The following is a 20,694-nucleotide window of genomic DNA, read 5'->3' on the forward strand; positions in this document are numbered from 1 at the left end:
GTATGCTTTCCAAAATCTGTCACTGTGAAATACCTTGTATGAAGTCATCTGTTCTTATGATATGGACCTTGTGTCTTTACACAGACACAGGCATGTATATCAGTTAGATATCTGTGAATCAGAATAGATTTTTAATATCTTGTATTTACAATATTTCATTTGTCATATTAGAGATTTAATGGTATTAATGGTATTTCAGAAGCAGGTAACCTGGATCGAATTTTAATATCCTTACTATTGTTTATTTCAATGCAATGTTTTATTTTTCTTATTTATGGGTAACCCAACAACCACCCATGGATTAAGTACTGGGTTGTTTAAACAACCCATTGGTCTGGGTTGCATGTCATGCTCACAACCTCTGATCCAGCTGATCAGAGGTTGCTTACAGGTAACGAAAATGGGTTGCAGGCAGTGTATGTTCCTGCTGTGATGTGCAAACTGGGCCAATGTGAAATATTATTTATACTGACAAACTTGAAAGACTTTTCACACTAAACTATAATACAACATATGAAAAGCTTCTTTATATTGTTCTCTAAGGTATTCTGAATTATTTTTTCTCATTGTTTACAAAAGATTTCCCCCAATTCCAAAGTATTGAATAACTATGAACATTAATGCAACCCTTATGCTGTCACACTATGTTTGTCCTTGTACTTTCTTCTCTGCCCTTTGTCCACCATTTGTCTTGCATTGGCTTGATGGGAAGGCCTTAGGACAGGGATGATTTCTGGATGATGCCATGGAGCCTTGGTGCATAACTGTGGCTCCTTATTATACCCTAGTAGTGATCAAAATATTGAATAATAACTTAAGCTGTGCACAAGGTTTTATTGTCTCCAGAATCTTCCTCCGGTTTCAGAGCTGATATTCTAATTTCCAGCATGATTGTGCAGCATCTTAAAGGACCCTGTATAAGGATCTTGATTCTTGAGAGAGGATGTGGTAGGAAATACCCACAATGTCAGTGCTACAGCAATCATAGGTGCTGCTGCAGGTTTAATATCTGTTGCAAGTATTAAAATCCCAAGGACCCTTAGCTAGATGGTTCTCCCTTACTGGCCAGTGAACAAGCTTTGGAGATCCCCAAAGGTTGCTCACTACTTTGTCATTTTAGATGTTTCTAATTAGGGATGTTGGAGGAATCTGCAGTGCATTCAAATGATTTCGGATTTCTATGAATCTGACCTGCAGACTGCACAGCGGACCGGCTTTTGCCAAACTGCATGGATTCGGGGTTTTGTGGACGTTTTTTTTTTAACTTTGCATGGAAGACTTGTGCAAATCGCACTAATGTGCACTTGTGCTAGTGGGTGAAAATTCTTCTCCATCCCTAAAAAAATCCGATTCTGTCAATGAGGGGATTGGAGTAAAAGACACCTAAAAATCTGCACATCCCTGTTTCCAGTAAAGGTATTACCCTAGTGTTTGTCACTTTACAAAGTAATGTTTACTCTTTTTCGTTGCTTTTGAGACAGATGGTATAATGTTGGCTCTAGCTCTGGGTTGAAATCCCTACTCAGCTATAGGAATGATCTTGAGCTAGTCACTACCTCTCAGCTTAACCTCTCTCTTAGGATGGTTGTGAATGCAAGGACAAAGGAGCAGCGAACCATGTTTTCAGCTCTGAGTTCTTACAAACGATCTTTTTTGCAATACTTCCCTGAATCTCTGCTTAGCCTACTCCTTTCTAAACACAGGTTTCTCAGGTTTTCTAGTCTTCCAGGCTGTCTTTAACTGTGTGTGTTCCTTACCCCTGGTTATTTTTGTTGGCTTGTTTGGCACTTTTATCAGTAGAGGGGAAAAAGAACAAACATCAATCAGAAAGAGTAAAGGTGAATGGATCACTTGTAGTAAATGACTGATGACTCAGCATGAAAGAAGTTTAATTCTTTGGATATGTTTGTTTGTTTGTGCTTGTATAATGTTTTAGGCTGTTTTTATATGCACCCAGCTTTGGTTTTTTTTTTTTTTTTAAATGGTTTAAAAAAAGAAGGGCATATGAGCACAGGGAGCTCAAAGTAGTGATGTGTTTTTTACACCTTGGAAACCAAACTTTTATAGAAGAGGATTGTTTAACACAGGCTTCCCCAACCTGGTGCCCTCCAGATGTTTTGGACTTCAACTCAGCTTTCCTGGCCACGTCAACTGGGGCTGAGAGGAGTTTAAGTCCAAAACGTTTGAGGGTACTGGGTTGGGGAAAACTTGTCTTCCACCAGAGAAGGCAAGACTCAAGAATTAAATATCCTCCTCTCACCTTTTTAAGGGAGCATCTGTTTATCCTGCACTTTACTGACTTTACCAGGAAAGTATTTGAGGTTCCTGTGAGAAATTAATAATTAGAATCTGCTTTATGACGGTGGCTCTTGAATTGGAATCTTATTGAGTCAAATTTGCTAACTGGGTGAGGAAGGTAGATGAGTCCAGTTCAGCTTTCCCCAACCTGGTGCCCTCCAGATATTTTGGGCTACAACAGCAAGCCTGTCTATTGACCATGCTGGCTGAACCTTATAGGTATTGAAGTCCAAAACATCTGGAGGGCACCAAGTTGGGGAAGGCTGATCTAGTTTTCTTTTCCCTCTCTGGAGTGTATATGTAACTGTGTGTGTAAGTATAAGTAAATGCACACACACATGAACCCTTCCCAATATCGCAAGTGTGGATTGATTCATTTACTGATATAAAAACAAAATCACTTAGCACTAGCCATTCATTCATCATAGTAGATGGTGCGGTAAAAGGTTAACGGCCCAGTGGATGGATGAGATCTACAATAAATAACTGTGCTGTTTAGAGGCCTGGTGATATAAGTTTATGGCAGGTAAAAGAGAGCTTTTACCCACTTAGCACAGTGTTTGATAAAGATAGTAGTACTATAAAAACATCTGTATGTCTCAAATTGATTGGAAACAAAATCCAACTTTTAATGAAATATGTATGGTAGTAAGATGTGAAAACAAAAAAACAATAATGGCAAATTCTAGAACTGTTGCTATTAGGCTGAAGTCCTGCACACTGTTCACATCAATTCCACAGAACTTTGTGGGCTTTATGCAGCCTTTGTCCAGTACTGCAGCTTTGGGTGTCAGTTGTGCATCTTGGGCACACACACATCAGGTTGCTAGTGGCTTCTCATGGGGGACCAGTGGGGCCCTCCTGTCTCCCACCATGATGCTTCAGTTCCTGGTTTGCTATGTCTGTGCCTGGCACTTTGCAAGATGACAGGGTGTTCACTTCAAACTGTGGCAATCCCATGCCTCATATTAGTACATCTAGCAACCTGCTCTTGCTCAGATCTCTCTACGCCTACATCTGCTGAGGACATTCTGGGGGAATAAGCTGGCAGCTTTAAGGGCCTCAGCTTAAAGTGAATGACCTGTCAAATTGCAACCTACCTGGCACAGGGTGGTGTGTCAGACAAAGCGGTAGTGACAGTGTGATGGAGGAAGACACAGTAATAATGAGCCATATGAGAAGTCACTCTGCTGCTCACCGTGCGGAAGGAATAGACTTTTCTATTGCAATTAAAAAAAAAAAAAAGTCAGGAGATTCGAGGTTGAATTTCAAAGGCTATCATCTTCAGTAGCCTATTTGATCAGATACATCATGGTTTTCACTAATGTTTTCTGGTTCATATTTACTTTTCTTTCTTCATCTTTCTACTATTAGTTGTCAGCACTGGATTTCATCAGTCATCCCATCAAATTGCACAGTGACAAGTATAAAGAATGGTTTGTGTAGTTTCCCCATTTAGTATCTTCTAGTTTATGATGCTGTCTAACAGCAAGGGCTTGAGAACTGTTATTTCACTGCTTATTACGATGTGTCCAGACTATTCCTGTTTGTTAAACTTTGTTTCTAAATTTTCTTTTCCTTTGCATCCACATCATCATATCTTGTTCTGAGTGTCTCACGACACAGAGATATGACCTTTTCTGTTTGTGAATCGCTGTGATGTGTCTTAATTTTGGGGTTGCACTTTGTTTGTCCCCAGTGCAAAACTGATAAAAAAAAATTCAAAGTGACCTATCTGAATCAGTGGTGCAGTTGGGGTTGGCCTTTGGGGCCGACATCCAGGTCCACATTCAACAGAATGAGCAGGAGGGCCCCTGAACTCATCAGGGCTGTCTCACCACAGTTTGAAGTAAGTGAAGCAATACTTGTGACCATCTAAAGAGGAGCTCTGCTGTAAGACCATAAGTTCAGAGTCTAAAACTAGTTAAGTGCACCACTGACCTGAAGGTCAGAAGAAGGTAGGAAGGGGCAGGTAAGGGGAAGAGAACAGAGAATTACAACGAATACAAAAGTTGTCCCTGAATAAAGGGTAATGCAAGACCCACGGTGCTCTATTACTCTTTTTCCCTGTTCTTTTGAAAGGAATCAGGTAGCATAAGAAAAAAGTAAAGTATGAAGAAGAGCAAATAGGAACATGCAGTAGTGACTGGGCAGAGAACATTCTCAGTGGTGGTGCCCTGTCTAAGGAACCCCAAGGAGGCCCATTTAGTGTCTATATTATTATCTTTTGGCACCAGGTGAAATTAGACATTCTAAGAACTTCTAGCCTGGAACTGATTAGGTTTGTTCTGCTTTGACATTCTGTTTTTACATGTTGTGTGTACTATATTGCACTATTGTGTATTAGTGTACGTATTTTAGTTGAATTTTATTGTGTGAGAACCATTTTGGCTAATTTTATTTGATAGGTGGAGTAAAAAAATCTATTAAATCACACATTTCACTAGTATATATAGTGGAATATTGTGCAAAAACCTGTCAGTTCAGATGTACTATTAGCTTTTGCTACTGAAGCTTAAAGAATTCACGAAAACATTAATATTTACAGATAATTTATTTTCTTCCTAACTGTTGAGGAAAATGCTCCACCCCTTTTATTATCCTGTTCCGTGTTCCTTTTGTGTTTCTGTACAATAAGAATCTATCTACGGTTCCCTCCCTGCAATTTCTTTTCCAGTTTGATTTGTGTGTGTGTGTGGTCATGCTGAAGGCATCAGGTATGATTTATCCTTATTATTATTATTATTATTATTTATTTATATAGCACCATCAATGTACATGGTGCTGTACAGAGTAAAACAGTAAATAGCAAGACCCTGCCGCATAGGCTTTACAATCCTTGTAAGATGGCAGTGTCCCTTCATTTAACATCTTGAACAGGATCTGCTTAACCCCCTCCCAATCTCTAGGTGGTTTTTAATTTTTTAATAAAACATTGGAAAGCAAATTGGATACCAAGACTTAGAGAATGGCATGTGAAATTATGGGCCATAGCAATTTTGAACAAATTAATTTAGCCTATTCAAGCTAGCCAGAGAGAATGTGTTATTGTTAAATGTTTGAACAATATTTGAAATTGTTAAAGCAATTTTGTAATCACAAACAAATTGGATGCTTGGCAATCCCTTTTTCTTGTATAAGGTAATTCCCTAAAATAAAAATAAATAAAAATGGATGTACCTGCACCAATATAGGCATTGAATTAATTAACTTAAATATTTTGTTCAGTAGGTATATATAAATAGTTTCTATGTAAAGTATTGTGTGACTGGCAATATTTAACAATCTTTTATTTGGAAAGGTAAATTAAAATTGAGTAAAAAGAAGTAATGTGAAAAAATAATATAACAGGATTACATAAATTGTTATATCATGTTATTCATTTGATTTCTCTTCGTAATAATTTATTATTCTTTGAGTATTGAAGTGGTGATGTATTGGATATAAATATTTTGTTTAAAATGTTTAACAGAATAAAATGTTTTTTAAATGTCTTGGTGGTTCCTTTTTCAAATATTTATTTTTTAAATAAAATTTAATTTAAAACAATACAAGGGAAAATATTAGATAGATAGATAGATAGATAGATAGATAGATAGATACAAGCATTATATAATTCCATAAGCTAAAATGTAAAATATGTCACATAGATAAACCAAGGAAATTAAAAATAGTGTAAACATTTACATAACCCACTATCGTATAGAGATTGTCATGTTCTTCCCTTCTACTACTTTTTGGGTGGTATGTTGGGTAGCTATGTTAAGATACAAATACATCTTATTTATTTTAAGGAATCACTTAATCGAAGTGGAAAGGGATTACCATTAATTGTTTTTGTTTCAAAATTGTTTGAACCACTTTTAACCTTGTTCAAATTTTGTACAACTACACATTCCTGCCTAGTTCAAATAGCCCAAGTTAATTTTATTCAGAATTGCCATTTCCCATAATCTGACGTGCCATTCTCTGATTCTTGGTATTTGATTTGTAAACAATTCCAGCTGCCACATTCATATAAATGAAGGGAGTCTCTGTTCTTTGTCATGTGCCTTTTAACATATTTTAGCATGAATATCTTAAGTTAGTTTCAAGAGCGATCTTCTAGTAAAAATATCTTCCCTCTTTGCCACCTTTCCAACATCTGTCAGAATAATCCTGCGGCCTCTTCGATATTCATTTTTATCGGAGTCATATAACGTCAGTGGTGATTTCTTAACTTTCCTAAAACTCTTAAACAGCCTCTAAATTGAGCAATCCTTTCAAAACTATATCTTTGTTGGTTTCTCTGTCCACTTGCCCTTGCCTCATGTCCGGTATTTGCCGCTAAAAGGCCTCTCAGTTAAGTTTTCATTATAGAATGTTTGTATCCTCTGTACCTTACAGAGGCTGTGCTTGCCTACTGTATAAGAAACTAAATCCAGTGCAGTGCCCCCCTCCCGTATTCTAGAGTGAGATGTTCCAAAAGGAAGCCATTTATAGTATCAGTAAGCTGCTTCTCCAAACCATGTACAGATGTGTCATTCAGCCAGTTAATATCGGGGTTGTTGAAATCATCCATTATTATTTTTTTCCTCTGGCAGATTTTGCCACTTCATTAATATCTTTCAACATACTGAGTTGCTTGGCTGCTTCTTCTTTTACATGGCTTATATCATATCATGCCATCACAGCACATTCTGCAGTTTCAAGTTAATTGCTCAATTAACAGCGGTATTCATAAAGTGCTAGGAAAATTCCACAACTAATGATTTGGACAATTTCAAAATAGGTTGGTATTTCATAGTTTTAAATGTCAGGCATGCCAGTATCGGCAGGCACAGGATTGTCTAAGCTTTGAACTCTATATAGCTATAGAGACTAGAAATTGTAAGGGGAGAGTTTAGTACCCCCCCTACCCATATCGGGGAGTTCTCTGTCCATCTTTTTAATCAACTGTATTTCTGTGGAAATGAATTAAAAGTATGTAATGTCCCCTTAGTTGCTTATGGCTGTATCCTGCCAGAATGCAGAAAAGATCTACATAAATAAGTTGCTGCTGTCTGACCTTTTGACCTTTGTGATGGTATTGAGAAAGGATGTTTCTTGAATGTGTGGACCTTTGTTTATAGATGTCTTGTCTCCTCTTTTGCATTTGCCAATTGGATGCCTATCAGACCAGTCTCCTTTTTTATTGGGGTGTGTGTGTGTTGCTGCTGCTGCAATACAGATATTCTTCAGTGAAACATTACATTTAAGTGTGTTTCCAGAAAACATGGAGAATGTACATTTTGTATATAGCTTTGCATTGGGATCCGTATGTATGAAAATGCATATATAACTCCTCTATACTACTCATTGCGTATCTGAAAAGGATCTGGATCTTCCTTTAGGCTGGGTGATGACCCCAGGTAGCAGTTTTTGGGATATCATGGTGGTGGTTTCTTGTCTTAGGCAACAAATAGACCTTACAAATTCACAAAAGTTATTTACTTATTTATTAAATGTGTATCCTGCCTTTACTACAAAGAGTGGAAGGTAGAAAATATAACACCATTGAAATGCCTCCTGAAAACATATATTTTCATACAGGCTTTCCCTGGGCTGTAACTGATATAGGATTTATTTTGGTTTTACATGGTATTTTAAAACTTTTAACGCTTTATATAATGTTTTGATTTGTTATACTTTATAATTTTACTTGTGAATTGCCCAGAGAGTTATACTATTGGGCTGTATAAAAATGTAATAAATAAGTCAGGGTGAGATACATGGTTCTCCAACACCATTATATCCTGACAACAGCCCTGGAAGGTAGGTTATACAGAGTGATTATGATTGGCCAAAGATCAGTGAGCTTTATGGCTGTGTGGGAATGTGAACCTTGGTTTCCTCAGTTCTAGTCTTGACACCTTAATCACTTCACCATACTGCCTATACTATCCTACACACTTTTTAATATTAAAATTATTTCCTGACTTTCCAGTAAAAATGGCACTCAAGGCAGCTAGCAATAAAAATACAAATAAAATAAAGTTATTAAAAACACATCCAATAAAATGCATCCAATAAAAACACATCAGTAAGAAAGAAACAACGACACCCACCAGATTAAAACCTATTTAAGCAACAAATGAGCTTAGATGCCAAAAACTTTTCTGAATAAAATGTATTTGCCTGACATCAGAAAGACAACAGAGTTAGAGCTAGGTTGGTGTCCCTAGACAGGGAGTTTCAGAGCCTTGGAGCAACCACTGAGAAGGCCCTTTCCCGGGTTCCTACCAAATGTGCTTCTGATGGTGGTGGGACAGAGAGAAGGACCTTTCCTGAGGATTTGAAAACACAGGCAGGTTTATATGGGGGATTATGATTTTATAGCCTGATCCCAACTTGCTTTGGGCTTCATAACCAGCTTTTTAATTGTGTCCAAATTGGGCTGGTAGTCAGTGAAGCTGTTGAAGCAGGAGAGTTAAATGCTCCATATGATCAGCACTGGTCAATCATATGGCTGCAGCTTTTTGGAACAGTTGAAGTTTCCTAACACTTATAATCCACACAGAGTGGATTATAGCAGTCCAAATGTGTCACCATGACCATATCTGACATCCACATGGATGCATACAGTTGGTGCACCAGCTTTAGATGTACAGATGTACTCCTGATCACCACCAAAACCTGGACATTGTTCTGGGTTCAATCTAGGGAGCACACCCAATGGGCTGGATCCAAGAGCTGAATCCAAGAATCACATAAATATTTACTAGCTCCATTGCTTAAACCAGATGATAATGAAAAATACACAGAAATATAGCTGGAGTCCAGATAATGGTTATTAGTGGCATGATCCAGCCAAAATTCTGCAAGTCTAAATTCCATTGATTTAGAGCTTTATCACACCAGGGTTATACTGTGCAATCACTGCGAATTGCGTGCAAAGGACTCCGAAGTTTTCCACCTTATAATCTGCTTTGACTGTGAAGTATTCCCATGCATCCTGTTTTAATTGTGCTATAAAGGGAAAAGCATCGCAGTATTTGGCCACTAGTTTTCGAGCATATCTTCTGAGCGGCCACTGGGGTGCAGGAGCAGAATTTGAAAAAAAATAAACAAATGCTTACATCTGCGTAAGCTTTAAAAATGGAAACATCAAAATCGGCACAGTAATAGATATTAAGGAGAGCTTTAAGCATACCAAATTTAAATCGGATTGGGTCATCCATTGATTTTTTATAATTTTTTTACTTTCCCCCCCTTAAACCTGGTATGCAAAGCGCTGCCGCCCGGGGTACAACAACAGCAACGAAAGCTAAACGCTGTAGGGGATAATTCAAAGGAAACAGGTATGTGGGATGAAGCTCATAAGTAGAGTCTTAATTCTTTCTCCTTGAAATCAATCTGAGTGATAGCACAATCTCATATACTGTATGTTTACTTAGAAGTCCTACTGTGTTCAGTGGGGCTTTTTCCAGTTAAATTTATGCATAGGATTCTCCCTTAAATGTGCATGAAGTTGCATCCTAAATGGACTTATGGAGTAAGCACTATTGAACACACTGATACTTACTTCCAAGTAAACACGTATGATTGTGATTTAATTTTGGCTGGAACAGCATCTAAATTTATCTCCAACTTTTTAAAATATGAAGCCTGCCTAGTTGATCTCTACTTCTGTTTTCTACCAACCAGGAAACCTCTCTGATTCACCCTTGATGGAGCAGTTAACAGCTGGATTTTATAGTTCCAAAAATGGAGGATGAACCATCCCATCACCTAGTGGATCCCAGTTTCAATGTGTGCAACTTCTCCTCCTCCATATCAATTTAAGACTGTGATGATGCGGACATCCTGACTACAACAGCTAGTCAGACTTTGTCTCCCCCCGCCCCCTGCCCATCAACCTGCTCTCATCTTGCCTGATGATGAGATCTGGAAATCTCGAAAGCTTGCAGAATTTTTTGTAGTCATTGAATTGGCTTAATAAAGATCTTACACTACATGGATTTTGGAATTTTGCCCAATGTTTATAATTTGAAGCATCTGCTTCAGTCAAAATAACTGGGGTTGCACCTGTGTTTAAGGATTACATGCCTCTCTGGACAATGCTTTGTTAAGAAGGTGTTGAACTTCAGGTTTAGCAAAGTAGTTATGTGCAAAAGGCATGTGCGCTAGTTATTGCAATGATATTGGGTTTATCTTCTCAGGATGGCTTTGTAATCTCATGGATACCTCAAGGACAACACAATTTACATGCACTAACAAAAAGGAAGAAAAAGAATTATATGATCCCTTTTGGCCATGCAGCAAACTACCATTAACATTTTTTCATCAGTATTCTTTTCAGAGGTTTCCAAACAGAACAGTACAATGATAACAGCTTTTTTTTTTTTAAAAAAAAGAGGTTATTACAGTACTTTCACATCTTTATGTTACTGTAGTAAAGCTGAATTTACTGCTATACTGAAGGTAGAGTGAGGCTAATGCTAGAATCAACATTAAAGTGATTCAACTCTCTTTGGAGGAGGGGACCTTTTTGACTTGAGATCTGATACTGTACATAGCTGGAGGGTAGTTGTTTAAGGGTTGCCGATAAAATGTGCATGCCGCTGACAACAGCTGCTTTCTTAGTGGTTCAGCATCAAATACTAAAATGTGAGAGATGCATTCTCTTCTCTGTAAATACTTGATTAACATCAGGTGTTTAATAAGTCACATGTACAGATGGAAAAGAGAAACCATCTTTAAGAGTCTGGCTGGGAACAAATCCTGATTTTTCACTATTACACTTGCAATTTAATATTTTTAGCATTCTGGTATAATTGAGTATGTGAAGTTGAGTATGTGGAGTAGGAAATACAGGTTTGTTTCTATGTCTGGAGTTAAAGTAAACTGTTGTGCTGAGGATTGGCAAATCACATAGAGGCCAATCCTAGGGTGGGTCGGAGGCAGGGAAAATGAATCCTATTGTATGGCATGGGCTTACTTGAATGATGCCTGATTTTCTGATAAGTGACAGAATCTCAGTAGTAGTATCCCAGCCTGAGTGCTCGTAGAATATTTTTCTAGCTATGGGGAAGGGTAAAAAGAGCAGACGAGGAACTAGCACTGTGCTGGTTTACCTGTCATCTATTCACACAAAGCTCAGGTGTGTCAGGGGTGGGTGGGAGGCTTCATGGCTTGGGAGTGAACTATCTGGAAGGTTGTGTACACCCATATGAGCTTGCTCAGGTTTAAAAATCTTTTGTGGAGGCCCTTCTTTCACTATCTCTGCCATCAGAGGTGTGTTTGCTCGGGTCATGAGAGAGAGCCTTCTCAGTGGCTGCTCCCAGACTTTGGAACTCCCTTCCAAAGAACACTACATTGTCTCCCACCCTGCTGTCCTTCTGCCAGCAGGTGAAGTTATTTTTATTCAATCAGGCCTTTGGCATGTAAAATGGTCTGCTGGGTTGGGTGCTGTTTTTATTCTTTTATTGTGTTTTTAAACTTTATTTTCAATGTATCTTTTTATTGTTTTAATTATGTTTGTATTTTAAATTTTGGCACATGTTGTTACCCACTTTGAGCACTATTTCCTGGTAGAAAAGGGGTGTATAAAATATATTAAAAATAGGAAAGGACTCACAACAAAATGTTGCAGTGTATTCCCAGCCCATAACAGGAATGCTCCTGTTTGGTGATCTAGCTAGTTTGAAACAGGAAACTTGGAGTGTCGTCAGATGAGTGTTTTTGCACACTTGTTACTGGACACTCATGGTTTTTTGCGGGTCCTTTTGACAATGCTGTCCGCCCCCCATGTGTCTCTTGTCCCTTCTGCTCGTTTTCCCGTTGCAACCTCCCCCCCTGGAAAATCTGACTTTTTCGACTGTAGTGAAACATGACACCATTTTCTGCTGTGTGCAGGAGAAGCAGCAGGATAAAAGCCCACTGAATGGTCCATGTGCTCATTGTTCCTCTTTCTGTGTAAAGAAAGAGGAAGTATTGTGGGACAGAAGCGCAGGGGGGGGGAAGTGACGGTAGGGAAACACGATTTCCACCCCCTGTGTGATGACACTCATGTACTGCTGTTTGGGTTTCATGGTATGTGTATAGGTGGGGAGATGAAGAATATTTCAGGAGAGGGAGAAGCAAAAGGATGCATTTCCCCATTTCCTACCTTCCTAAAACCTTCCTCTGTTGTACTATAAACTGCAAAAAGGCACAGGCTTTGAACTGGCTGTAAACCCTGAACCTGAATTCTTTATTGCTATATAATTGAGTAGGGCTTGTTTTGAGTGGAAAAGGGGAAAGGTGTCCTTTCTCCTTTCCACCCTCCAGAAATGTCCCCATATACAGGGGAAGATTTCTTTCTTTCTTTTTTTTTTCAGCCTCACAGTGCACAGTCACTAATCCCTCTCTCCAGGATACTAGAAGCTGTTATAAGGCTTCTGGCAGGCCAAGTTCATCTCTCCACTTTCCCTTTTTTAAAAAACTGACACCCTCAACATCCAGTTGCACTCAGAGTCCTTGGGTGGCCCTGTTTCACTTGCAAACTGATAGGCAAGGACAACCAAAGTTCAGTGTCACTGGGAATTACTGTTTTAATGCTTTTTAAAATTTTCATATGCCTTTTAAAAACATTTTATTTTTGTCTGGTATGAAAATAAGATTTTTGAGACTGTAGATTTTGAAAGAAAAGATTTCCATTCATATAAGAAAAGTTCAACATTAATAGAGGGAATACATGTTTAACAAAGCCAATTGCTTTTCCTTGCCCCTATTTAGCTACAAATCTGTTCTCATCAACAATAAAAAGTTGCCTATATTGACATTGCAGACTTCTGCTACTAAGCTGGCTGTCCCCCCCCCCCTGTATTAAATGGTATTACAAAATACCATTTAATACAGTAGTAAATGGTATTACAAAATTTATTTAAATGCCACGTCACTTGCACAAATGAGTGATTATTGTCATTTCCCCCTTGATGCCAATGACCTCTAAGATAGAAATGGCCTCTGTAAAAATATCAGCACTTATCTGTTAACAACCAAACAAGGGCTGGGTTCACACAACATGCTAATCACCATGGGCTATTGTATTGTCTGAACACAGCACATTTTCTGCAGGGTGGGGTATTGTGTTGTCTGAATGCAGCGTGTTTTCCACAGGGTGGGTTATTAACCATGCAATGTGGTTTATTTTTCTCAAACAAGTCAATTATAATCTACCCTGTGGAAAAAAGGCTGTGTTTGGACAACACAATAACCCACCTTGTGGGATATGTGCCATGTTCAGACAGCATGCTAACCCATGGTTCAGCAACCTATACTAGTTGGGTTAGTGTGTTGTGTGAACCCAGCCAAGGGGTGTGTTTCTTCACTTTCTGCCTAGCATCAACTTTTTGCTTGTGCAGTTGTGAAGTGCCTCTCCACCATCCTCAAAGGGGTAAAAGGGTGCTCTATACACTACAAGAGTATAAAGTCTTGAGTATCTGAAAGACAGAGGCACTGGACAACAGAATATTCTCTTAGAAAGATATAGTCTGCCATTATACTAATAAGTATTTCAAACAGTTTTAGATATATAGTAGACGGGAAAGACAAATAGCCATTCTACTCCTGTGGAAGCTGTAGTTAAGATGCGGAATAATGAACTGGAGTGGTTGTGAGAAATCTGCAGGGCAAAAACTTTTGACTGACTTTTTCCTCTCCTCTTCCTGTCCACCCCCCACCCTGCTCTTCTATGACTTTTCAGGTCCAGTGGATAAGCTCAACCAGTTCCTCCCCTTTGAAAGGATTTAGCCTAGGAATTGGCCTTCTGCCGCTTTTAATCTCTTTCATTCTTCGGAGGCAAGGGCTTTGCCCACAGGATGAGAATCAAACGTAGAGAATATATCAAGCCTAGCATAGATGGTACAGTATGAGGAAACAGCCAGATACACAAGACATGCAGAAAATAATATTAGCCAAGTTCCAAAGAACAGTGAAACTCTTTCTGTGAGCCAATAGGGGCTTAAGCTTCTTTTTCCTCACAAAGCACTCCCACCATGTCACATGGCCTTCCACTAGTTTAAAAAACAAACTGCAGGATGGGATGGGGTGGAGGTGTTTGTGAACAAGCAATTAAAAATGTCATTGGGTTAAGCAACCCCTTGTGTGACCTCTTATGATAGAAGCCACTATAATTACATGACTTGAAGTGGTGTTTGTGGTTTTCTGTTTTATTACTCAGTGGGATGGGGTGGTTAGCCATAAGCCTCTCCATGCTAGTGACCTTCCAATTTTACTTTATCAGATCAACATTGACTGTTCTGCCTCGGTTGCCATTCTGTTAATTACTCTAGCCCATAGGCCACTCTGTCAGCCACTGAGTCACCAGAAATCATTAATCCTCCACAGTTCAAAAATATGCAATGCTCTGATTGCAGCATGGATAAAACTGATTCATCTGCTTGCTCCCTATCTATATCTTGCCAGTCTTCTTTGTCCCAATCTGATTTTCTTTATATTCTTGCCCATTCCTGTGGCTTTCTTGAAACTAAATAATATGACTAGGCGATTGAGCTGGAGGAGGAGGCAGGATTCCATCAAAGAAAAAAGGAAATCAAATTCTTGTAAACTTATACCTACTATGAAATGCTTAATGGCTAACAGAAATAGCTGTTTGTCTTGGATACTTAGTAAAGAAATACAAGGTGTTCTAGATGTATCTTTACTGTTGTAAGTATTCTACTTGTACTTATTTCCAGAAGCTGCTGGAAACAGCAATTTCCCATAGTAGAGAACAGAATGATGCTATATGCATGGAGATATAACAAATTTCCCTCCACTGATGGAAGGGCATGATTTTCAGTAATTCCTTCTCCTCCTGCAAATCTCCCCAAATCTGTTCCGGAGAGTAGGAGCATCCTGAGGAACAGATCTTTTGCATGTCCATGTGCAGGAGGGAGGAGCATTGTTGAAAACTTCACCCTTCCCCATTCCATTGCTAGAAGCCATCCATCGGCAGAGGCACAGTAGTTGGATTCTGCCCATGATCTACCACTTACCTTTGTCTAGCGCAAATACATTTGGTATAAGAATGAAAATGAGTCTCATTGTAAGATTCATATTTTTATTTTATATGCAAATTCTAATTTTGCATGCAACTTTTTACATTTATCCTCCTGCATGTTAGTCAGTTGACAGCTGGCTCCTAGTTTTCTCTCTCCTTTGAGGCGAAGTTGCTTAATGACTTGACTCACATCAGCTAAACAAAGTGTCAGGTTCATGCAGTTTACTGTTGCCAAATTGCCACTAAGGTACATTGGAGTCCAGTGACCTCCCCAGTGATATCTGGACAGCCCTATGTGCCCCTAAGAGAGGCACACTTCCTCCATCCTGTGCTAATAGGAACATCTTGTGCTCGTTCCACAGGCAGGAACATCTTCTCAGGTCAGGGCTGAACATGTATATCTTGCTGACATACTTCATCAAGATGGTTTTATTTTCCAACAAAGGATCCCATGTTTTGCTTTCAGTCACAAGCTGCTGGCTATTCTATCATTTGAATAGGACAGTTTTTTAAACTATCACAAAACTAGTTTGTAAACTAGTTGAGGAAAAGCTCAGACAAGTGACTTTAGTAGTTTAGGTCAGTAACCTTAGTTTCTAACACAGGGATGTTGAATGTCGGGCTCGCAGAGCCCACCCAAAATTCCAGTCTAACCCTCCAGGGTTCCCCAGATGGCCACAGCCTTCTCCTCTTTCCCCTGTCTGCTGTTTGATTGGTGTCTTCCCGGCTTTTGCATGTTTGCCCATACGTAAAGGTTGAAATGTCTCTCCTACGGCTTAGTTACTAGCAACAAGAGCTTTAAGCAAAAATATGCTAGTATTATGTCCCTGCCCCTTTTGCCTTTGACTCTACCCACCACTGGAATGTGCCCCCCCAGAGCCTCTCTGAAACCACATCTGGCTGAAAGAGGTTTGACATCCCTGTTCTAGAGTGAGTGTTCAAACAAGAGTGCAGCAAACTATCTAAGAGAAACTGACAACACAATTGTCTTAGGTAGCCTTCCTTTATCATAATGTTGCATGAATGGGATTCCCATTTAACCATCAACATACATTTATGACCGCGGTGTCTTTGTGGAAGCAATGCTCATCTCTTGTGGGGAAATCAACCACTCTAAGGGCAGGTTCTGCTCTCATTGAATGGTGTTCCCAAATATACACTTATTATTATTATTATTATTATTATTATTATTATTATTATTATTATTATTATTAATTTATATAGCACCATCAATGTACATGGTGCTGTACAGAGTAAAACAGTAAATAGCAAGACCCTGCCGCATAGGCTTACATTCTAATAAAATCATAATAAAACAATAAGGAGGGGAAGAGAATGCAAACAGGCACAGGGTAGGGTAAACAGGCACTGGGTAGGGTAAAACTAACAGTATAAAGTCAGAACAAAATCAAGATTTAAAAGCTTTAGGAAAAAGAAAAGTTTTTAGCTGAGCTTTAAAAGCTGCGGTTGAACTTCACAGGAACCTCACAGGAATGAATGGCAACCTTATAAATTGATGAGGCAGTAACATTAGTCTCTCATAGTTGTCCTGATGCAGCCCTGATCTGATGACTGGGAAGGAAGACCATCAGAATTCCTTCTCTGTCTCCAGGTATTCAGTCTGTCAGAATCTCATTTCTGAGTACGTAGTGTTGTGCATAATGGACAGATTGAAGATCCTGTTAATATACTGACAAGTTGTTGTCACAGTCAGTTTCATTGTATACCTTACATTGCGCTCAAAGCAGTTCACAAAAAACCCAAATATAATAATAATAATAATAATAATAATAATAATAATAATAATAATAATAATTTTTTACCCGTCTCTCCACTAGGATCGAGGTGGGGGACAACAATAGCCATAGTTATATTACAACATTAACTCAATTACAGTTCATTTAAAACACAACAGAAATCAAAATAAGCACAAGGCATATCAACAGGTTGGTTAATAATATCCAGTGTCAAGTCAACATTATACTCGGATTAAACAATTAACCAAACAGTGTCTTGTTTTTGTTGCTAATATCTCCTTTGGGGACAAGGCACTTGAATGCGTGTTGGCAGTTGAACTCCAGACATTCCCAAATAAAACAAATTGCTTGGTTTCTGGCCTGATTTTGAAACTGGACTGTCTGTTCCATTTGCGGATTGGGGGCACTGCGTTTGAGTGGTTCTATTTCTAACTTGCACATTGATGCCAGATGTGCTGATTCCAGAGGTGGTGCTCTTCTTGAAAAAGTTTCTTCTTGCCATAGTGCAGTGATTGGAAGTAAAAAGGAGACCACTGGCAAAGTCATTTTTTTGGTTGGAAGCTAGTGTTGTCAGCCACAGAACTCACTTATCTCCATCCCGCACTACATTCCTCCCTGGGGGTTGTGTTTTATGAGGATCTTGTCTGTAGCTTTAACATTTACTCATCTGTACTTACCAGCAAAACTTTCCTCTGAAGCTTTGAAGCAGTTCGCTTAACTTTTGATAAGACCTGCTGAGCTTTGGTCTAAAACCCTCCAAAGTAGGCAGCTGTGATTCTATATTTGAGCCTTGTCCAAAGCAGAAATGTATCCCTAATTTCTATATTTTGAATGCTATAGCCATACAATATTTATGGTGGAATATAAACAGTAAAAATGCTTGTTCTTTCATGAGATGGGCATTGGTTATGTTTGAAATAGCATCAGGAATAGTTTGTGACTAAGTGGCCAGACTTACGCCCCATGGAAGTGTTACAGTTTATGTTACATTTTCTCAGTGGTGTAGCTGTAAATTTTGAAGTTGAGGTAGTCATGGTGATAGTCCCTATACCCATGCCTTCCAGGAGAGTCCTAAGATTCAGCAGCTGTATTGATGCAAATCAACAAATCAGTTCTGTGGGTGGGGAGTAGACAAATGACTTCAGCGCCCCTGCTAATAAAAAAAGTGCTGCCACTAGGTCACCATGAGCCCTGACTCCACTACATCACTGCTTTTTCTGTGTTAGATTGCTTGGCATACTTTTAAAGTTCATGTCTATAATATTTCAAATATCTCTGCATGTAAAAAAAGAACAAAAATGGCATCATTTTAAAAGTTAAAGGGCTGCTTTTCCATGGACATTGCAGTTCTCAATCTTTTACTTGCAGTATCTTTCCCCGCTGATATCAGCAGAGATGAGTGATTTGAGGATTTTTTTTATTACATATATGTCATTGAAGAAACTTAATATGCAAAGAAATATTGCCCAAATCAACTTACATATAGATGTTTAACTTTGCAATTTTGGCTGAACTCCACAATCCTCTTACTCCATTGTCCAGAGCAATCTAATTTTCAGCACTCTCACTAACTTTGATTGGGTGGCTTGTGGCTTACAGCTTATTATGCCTTTGTTAATAATTGCTCTGTGTGTGCATCCACATGAATCTCTGTGTATAAAAGGTGCAAATCAAAGTTGCCTTCCATATAAATCCATAGGCACTATTTAAAAGTGTTTGCAGAAGAATCTCTCCTTGAAGAGCAGCTAAATGCTAATGTTCCTTTCTTTGTAATCAGCTGATAGTTTAGAAACTGTCCCCTTCTCCATCTGCGAAAATATGTCCTCTTGCAGGAGAGGGATTTCTATAAAGCTCTCAGAGAGGAAAGAAACACTCCAATTAACAATATTTTCCATTGGCCAATCTCCAGAATAAGACTGTTGTTACAGTTCTTGGTGCAGTTTCCTTTTTTTATGTTAATAGTTTCTTTCTTTCTTAACTAAATTGCTATGTAGCTGGCAAATAATTGAAAATAGACCACTCTTAAAATAATAATTTTCCTAACTGGAAAAATTTGTAGGTTTCTGCTATGCTGCGTTATTGTGTGTGTGTTTTCCTAGGCAGTTCTCTGGACAGTAATTTTTATGCCATTCCATTATTAAAATAACTTGAAACTCTTGCAGAGCCTTTTTAGGTATTCAAAATTGTTCTCTGTTGAAAGGGCAATGGAGTTGGAAGATGTCATAATTGTGTTGATTAATTGGACAATTATTTTGGCTATGTTATTTGTCTGCATCAGACTCTCTGACTCTCTCCCTCTCTCTTACTATTTTTAATAACTCCTTCAGAAAGAATTCCAAGAATGTTGCAGAACCATGGAAAGAAGGTATAATTAATTGCATCAGAATCATATGTTAATAGGAAACTATATATAATAGCAATTCCCTTCCAAAAGGAAGTGTGACAGGAATATGTATTTCATTTATTAGTAATTATTGTGATGGATCCAGAGTTGTTATTAATATCCCAAGAAGATTTGAATTACCAACCTGGGCATTTGGGAAAATACCACTGTTGTCTTGTGCAGTAGCACATTACCTTTTTGGATATACAGTTCTATCAAATTATGGTGCATGCTGAGCCTGTTTTAAAGAAGGGTTTAATTTGAGTCAGAACCAATTCAGGTGTTCAGGAGTGGGGGGTGATTGTATTATTTCAATATGCCCACAGGTGATCATTATGTTATCCCCATACACATACACAAATCCATCCATATGCAAACTTTTCAAGTTAAGGAAAAGGTAATACTAAATACCTTCTCTCATGTGCTAGCTTTCCCACTGCAGGGAGATATTGATGTGGTGGGCATTCAAGCCAGTAAATTGTACAATTTACAATGTACAAATTTGTTAGGGATGTGCCAAATTTCCCCCATGAAATTTTGGAAGTGAAAGGATTTTGGGGGTTAAATCTATAAAGTTTCTAGAACCATTTGCCATTTTTGCATGCAGTTTACTGCCCATTTGCAGCTGTTTCTTGCCCTGATAGCTTTTGGTAGCTTTTATTCTGAGACAATCCCGAACAAACAGGGATCATATAAGTAGCATGGCAATTTCATGAAGTAAAATCTAAGTGAGGTAAATTCTTCCTGTTTTCATTCCAAATAGGTGAACATTTTCACCCCATTTGGCACACTCCCCCAGTCAATGAAAAAAGGATAAGAGAAAGATGCATTCACAGGGGGCAGGATGGGCGAAAGAAAGATTTTGAAAAATGAATCACTGTATTGTTTCATCTCTATCCATCAGGGGTGGGGAACTTCTTTCAGCCTGAGGGCGAAATTCAATTTTAAAGTTTTAAATCTTGTATTTTGTATATTATGGTTAAGAACCTAAGAAGTGCCCTGATGCTGGATCAGACCAAGGGTCCATCTAGTCCAGCACTCTGTTCACACAGTGGCCAACCAGCCATTGGCCAGGGACCAACAAGCAGGACATGGTGCAACAGCACCCTCCCACCCACGTTCCCCAGCAAATGGTGCACACAGGCTTACTGCCTCGAATCATAAGGGCTGGTAGCCATTAATAGCCTTTGCCTCCAGGAATTTATCCAACCCCCTTTTAAAGCCATCCAAATTGGTGGCAATCAATACAT

General features: G+C 38.7%; 1 protein-coding gene across 6 annotated transcripts in view; it reads left to right on the top strand.

Annotated features, from left to right (window-relative positions):
• SOX6 (SRY-box transcription factor 6) overlaps nucleotides 1-20,694 on the top strand; it is a 530,518-nt gene that overhangs the window by 83,984 nt on the left and 425,840 nt on the right. The window lies entirely within an intron of this gene.

This window comes from Elgaria multicarinata, chromosome 2 (genome assembly GCF_023053635.1).
Source record: "Elgaria multicarinata webbii isolate HBS135686 ecotype San Diego chromosome 2, rElgMul1.1.pri, whole genome shotgun sequence".
NCBI lineage: Eukaryota > Metazoa > Chordata > Lepidosauria > Squamata > Anguidae > Elgaria > Elgaria multicarinata.